Source organism: Austrofundulus limnaeus, unplaced genomic scaffold, assembly GCF_001266775.1.
Source record: "Austrofundulus limnaeus strain Quisiro unplaced genomic scaffold, Austrofundulus_limnaeus-1.0 Scaffold11, whole genome shotgun sequence".
In the NCBI taxonomy this organism is placed as follows: domain Eukaryota; kingdom Metazoa; phylum Chordata; class Actinopteri; order Cyprinodontiformes; family Rivulidae; genus Austrofundulus; species Austrofundulus limnaeus.
In genome coordinates this window covers 3,911,439-3,917,844 of record NW_013952413.1, presented here as the reverse complement: position 1 = coordinate 3,917,844, position 6,406 = coordinate 3,911,439, and the positions used below count along the sequence as shown (strand labels likewise).

The 6,406-nt window shown below is 36.6% G+C and overlaps 1 protein-coding gene across 2 annotated transcripts in view; it reads right to left on the bottom strand.

Annotated features, from left to right (window-relative positions):
- The window catches only part of mdfi (MyoD family inhibitor), a 39,668-nt gene that overhangs the window by 18,004 nt on the left and 15,258 nt on the right, over positions 1 to 6,406 (bottom strand). The window lies entirely within an intron of this gene.

Below are 6,406 nucleotides of genomic sequence, written 5' to 3'. Positions count from 1 at the left end.
GCACAAACAATTTAATTATAAATACACACACACACACACACACACACACACACACACACACACACACACACACACACACACACACACACACTAAGCCACGTCCTGTGCATGGACTCAACACTTCCCGACTATGTTTATTTACTCTATCCGCTCTCTCTCACTTCTCTATCTGTCCTTTATTTCCTGTCCCCTGGCTCTCACACCGGTCGTGTCCATTTCACATTCCTCTGCCCGTTTGACACAAATCTGAACACTGATTACCACGTCTTTGGCTGAGCACATCGCCTCATAAAAGCCTTTCTCAGCTGTTCCGACTTATACGTACCAGGATACATTTACCGCTCTTCAAAAGATCCCATTGTTTTTAAAAGTGTGGGCATGAGAAGTGTCTCTGAGTAGTCAGTATCTTATCTGCGGCAGACAGCGGTCAAGACATGTTTAGTTTGGAGAAGTGAGAAGGATTTGTTTCATGGGAGCCTTCTACTGCTAGAACAGGATCAAAAGAAGAGCCCCCCCCCCCCCCCATTTAAAACAATCCAAGTTCTAAAAAATTCATATGCCAGTGCAGGATTGTGGGTTTTTACACAACAATTTTCCGTCACATGATTATAATTATAAAAGAATATCAGTGTTGCAACATGGGTTGAAGTCTGTGTAACAAAGTGCGTTTGCAACACTGTGACGCAAAACAGATCTAGTTTGTCTAATTATTTATTACAAATAAGACATTGCTTAAAAATTCACAAAATAGCATTTATTCACAATTTGCTATTGAAATGCTTAAGATTAGATTAATATGTATTGGAAAAAAATTAATTCCCCAGGTGGATCTGTTTTTATCAGAATTTACTTTATATCTTGTGTGCCTCCCAACAAATATTTGTTGTTTTTCTAGAAGAATTTGTGCTGACTGCTGTCTACCTAAAGACTACTCACAAAAATATTTTAAAAACAAACATGAACTCAAAGCTGAAAACAAACTCTTTAATGAGACCTACGTATTTTTGATAATAAACTTTGATTAATTAAATTTTGTCAATTTTACAGAACGTAGATTATTTGGACTAGTTTTGGTCTACAAGTGATGTCATCTGTCAGTTCAGCAAACAAAATATGCTAAATAATATGTACACAGATCAGTATATATAAAATAAATTACTTCAACTTAAATCAGGTTTAGTTAAAAAAAATTAAGAAAATACATTACTTGTAAACTTCCAGTTTAGATACAAAGATTTCCAATTCAGTTTTTTTTTCAATTAAATAAAAATAATAGAACTCTTGAGTTGGGGTTGTAATAATAGATATTTATTAAAATCTTATTTGCCATTTAAACATTGCAAACATTAAAATCATAATAAAAAAAATCAACACATAAAATTTACTCCTAGTGCTGCTCTGACATGTTTTTGTTCTTCATTATGTAACGATTGCATTTACTAAAATCAAAAAATAAGAAATGTAACTTACACATTATAGTTCTTTACTATCTTACGTTATGAATTTTTAATTCTTAAAACAAATATCACGATGTACACACTAAATTTCTATTGATTATGAAAAAACAACAACATGTAAACTACATTAAATAGAACACAAACGGGTGAAAGTTCAAATGATTATTAGTCTGCTGTGATTTGGCACCAGAGAAGAACACAACTGCAGAAATGTTTCACTGTGTTTTAAATAAGAACAGCCTGAATGTCTGATCGTGTGAACCTCTCTGTGCCTCAGTACAGTAGTCTGTTATGTGTTTAGATTCCTGGGGTGGCATGGGTTAAAACTGTTTAGGTCTTGTGACCTAACCAGCTTTCTTTTTGTAAACATCAAACCACAATTGTTGGACCTAAACATATTCCCACCAGAGCCACAGTGCCATACAAGCATGCCTTCTACTGATTGTGTGTTGGCGTCCACATGAAACCATCAAACCACTCGACCTCAGAGACATTTCTGAGATCTGAAAGAGATGAGCCTCTAATCAAAATCAGAGCAGTGCAATCAAGAGCTGCAAAGAGGAACTGGCTGTGTGTTTGGGATGAGTATGTGTACATGTTGGTGAAGGTTCGGCTTTATTCAAAGCGGATCTGGAGTTTGCACACGTGTCAGCGGCCCTGAAGGGGTGACTCAGAGGAATTTCAGCGCTCAAGTAAACAGCTACTCATTAAAGCAAGAACATATGGATCACATAGGGTAATGATTAGTGCTAACACAAAGCAGGCACACAAGCACTGTTTAGATGAGGTGAGTGACGTGACATATCCTGTATCACCTGCAGGGGTTAATATCCCACTGTTCCTCTCAGATAAAGAGGGCTGGTTCACAGAAAAAAAAGAAAAAAAAACATTTAGAGCTTTGATGAGTTTTCCTGTTTTTGTTTGTTTTTCGTCAAACCCCCTCAAATATGTTTCCACAGCTCCAAAAGGAAGTTATGTGAAAGGTGTGGTGTCAGTAGGTACTATGGGTACTTAGTGAAGGAAATGGTCATACATTAATCCACCACATGTGGTCATAAAGATGAAAGCCTTTTATGTAGTGTCATATGTTTAAGCTCTCTTGTAGGTCTAAAGGAATACTTTATGCTATACAAAATGAAGTTCTGTGGAAAGGTTATGAACAACTTCTCTAAAAACACAGAAAACAGATGAAATTACCAGAAAATAGCTGAAAGAAGCACCAAATGTTTCAATTAGCAGAAGAATAGTGGAAAAAGGTCAGAATGACAGCAAAAACAGCAGGTAAAAGCTAAAATCAGCAGAGTAGAAGCTGAAAGAACCYGAAATTAGCACAAAGAAGTTAAAATAAGCAGAACCAGAACAAAGGTAAAAATACAATAAAGATTTATAAAATATTTTTGAAAGGTTTTAAGGATACTGAAGACAGCTCCTTTTAGTTTTAATGACAAAAAGTGGCATATCTCAAAAAATTATAAATTGATTAAGTACCAAAATGTCCTAAAGGAACATTTTGATATGTAAATTATACAATTGCACAAAAATTGTAAAATGAGATACATGCCGAAAACGTATGGAATACAAAATGATCTCAACAGTGTGAATGTTTCATAGGCATTCACAAAATTTATATCTTACCTGCTATACATTACTTTCAAAACTTCAATGTGTGGAGAGTTTAATTCTGAAGAAATTAAAGTTAACAGCTACTTCAACCTGGATTAAGATCTGCGCAGATTGCTGCCAACCTAACATCAAAGATTTCATAGAAATTCAAGTGAATGCTCTATTATAAACCTCAATGTTTCTCAAATGCAGTACTTTTGCAAATGCAAATAATCATAAAGTAACTAAATCAACAAAGCAGCAGCTGTAAAATTCCCAGTGCAGCCCGGGGCACTTCCTGCAGGAACATCATGTTTCTGCCAGAAGAACCATAAAATGTGAAATTAATGGTCATGTAAAAGCTCACAAAATGGCATTTTCTTTGCATGCAAGTTTGAATATATTTACTACTTTAAATAAAACCTGTACTGTACTATATTGTTGACAACTGAGAAATTTAAATGAACTGAATCTTTACAAAATATTAGATGTGCTGGATCTATGCCCAAATTCAGAAATTCCCATAAATAATGGTTTAATATTTTATTGGTATCTTCATACCCCTCTCTTTCTCTTTTTCTTATATAAAGCAGAAGGGTTGGAACATTCGTTTTTGTACCTTTTAGAGTTCACTACGACCCAGCTTTAGTCCTGGTCCAAAACTTTTATTAATAATACAGCCACACACAAATATTTAAACACAATTTCCCAGGAAAACCAACATTTTGTAAATAATTCAAAACAGACAATGTGATATTTTTCCATGCATGCATGTCTTCACTGCATAACCACAAAATTACTTCATGTATAAATTTTTATAATAATTTGACCGCAGATATGTTACACAATGCAACAATCCATTTTGGTTTTTGCACCAATTCGACTACAACTGTTAGCTTGTCATCTGATCAGGATTAAACAATATTACTTCAAACTGTTCAAAGTTTTATCTATAATAGATAAGTTCATATTTTTTCAACAAAACCCCACAACGAGTCATGAGAACTAATGCTTTAAAAGAAAACATTCAGACCTGAGTGGCCAACACATTTTCAGTTTTGTATTTTTTACCCCAATAAATCATTTAACATAAAAACCCTCAGAAATGTAAATATTAATCAAGGTTATTCCTTTATATGAATATAATGTTATTTTGTAACTTGACTGAGAAGTGGGGGGATGAGTGAAAAAGATGAGCAGTATAAATTCCCACAAAGCAGGGTTAGAGAAGAAGATGCCGTAATAACTCTTGGCCAGCATTAATGACTGGAACCAACTGAGACCACACACAACCACAGAGGCACTTATCATAAAAAAAACTTAATACATAAAAAAGACAATATTTTAAAAAGTACACCCAACTCAGGCAATGGTGTGGTTTCTGTCTTTATCCCTCAACAAATATTCACACACATACACACACAGAAAATGAAAAGAAGAAGTGATTGTTAGGCTGCAATGCTGCCAAAAGCAAAAAGCCCACATGCACCCCCCCCCCCCCCCCCCCCCCCCCCCCCCCCACACACACACACACACACACTGAGTGCTACACTGGAATATGTCCAAAATCAGAGATTATAGTTGCTGGGAGAGAATGAAGAAGTGTAAGCTCATTAAGGACAAAGAAAGTGCCTGCAGATGAACAGGCTTAAGGGTAATTTAATTGTGTTACTTTGTCTCAGATTCTTTTAGGTCGTGGGAAAATACAGCTGCTTTCTCCTTATGTTAAAGGAGATGACAAAACCAACAAAAAAATAAACTGGAGAAAAATAATACATTTCGCAATTTATTTAACCCTTTTTCATTTTTAGCTTTATGTCAAAATTCTTACATGACAAATTAAAAAAAAACTGTCTGCTTACTGACACAATTTATATAGTTAATTTACCTTTTTTTCCTCCTCCATTTAAACAAAGTCAAGCTGTGGAAGGTTAGAGTTGTTTCAGTGCTCACCAGTCTCTCCCCCGAGGGGATTCAGAGCTGATCCCTTGCCAGATCAGATATGTAATCCCTGTTAGACTCGTGGTCTACCTGTCACCTCCTCCTTGCTGAACATGCCTGGTAAATCTCCAATTGCTTGGTGGCCAGGAGGCATCTTGATCAAACACCTAATCCACCTTATGGCGCTTCTTTTCTTGTGAAGAAAAAGCAGCTCATTCCAAACTCTGAGTTCCTTTCTCACAGTCAAACCATCCTACAGAGAAGTCATCTCACACTTTTGTTCTTTCACTTACTTTTGCACTATTGCAAACTCTGTATTATGTTGCTACATTTACTAACCTGCGAAGTGACTTATTTGGATTTAAAGAAACAGCATCAAAACCAGCTGCTTTGAGACACGCCCCAGAAAAGGGGTGAAGAAGGGCCAAAGTTAAAATAAGGAGGAATTTAAACCAAAGCATTGTAGTTTCACTTTATATAGACCCCAAATGCATGATTTCAATGAGAAAAAGAAGGATTTTAAAGTGTGACATTGACAGAACCAGAGGTTTGGATTCACAAGTTCAGCCGGACAACAAGAAAGTTTAACAGGATTTATTATAATAAAACAGCTGATGGGAGCAAGAGCCTCAGGTGAGAAAAAGAGAGGACAGGCAAGTGGCTGGGAAAGACCCTGAAGAATTGCTGAATCCCTTTGATGTTAAATAGACAGTGACGTCACGGTGAGTGGTGGGCAAACCGCTAGAGAGGTAGGCATTTAATTCTGAGAGCTGGTCCGGTAGAGAGGCAACCTTTAATCGTGGTCCAAGGGTGGCAAGCGACGGTCATGCACGAGGAAGCCGAGAGCAGAAAACAAATCCAAGGAGGAAGCTCAAACTCAAAGTCCAATGAGCAGACAAAAAGGTTGTTGTCCAGAGATCAGGAGCAGAGCGAGTCGGGAAAACCAGGAAACAGGCGTGGCGGTTGTAACAGATCAATCAGGCATAAAGAAGAAGAGAACACTGGGCATCTACTAACCAAAAGTGTTTGATGATGTGACAGAAATCTGGTGTTGAAGAGGTGCCTATAAGGAACAGGTGTTGAGCATGAGCAGTGGGACAGGTGGGCGTGGCAGCCGGCAGCAAGCAGAGATCAAACAGACATGTCTCTTTTTAGGGAATTTTTGTTTCAACAAACCTTTTGCGCAGATACTAGATACTTTCAGAGGATGACAGTATTTTGTACTTCCACTCCCTGCTACAGAATGTGATGGTTATTCTTATTTATAATGTCAGCCAGGCTGACTTTGTAAATAAGAAGTTCTTCTTGATGTTTTGCCAGATAAAAGGCATCCTTGATTAGTTGTAACATTAGACTTTATTTGATAAACATATATTTTAACTGTAAAATAAAGACTGTAAAAATAC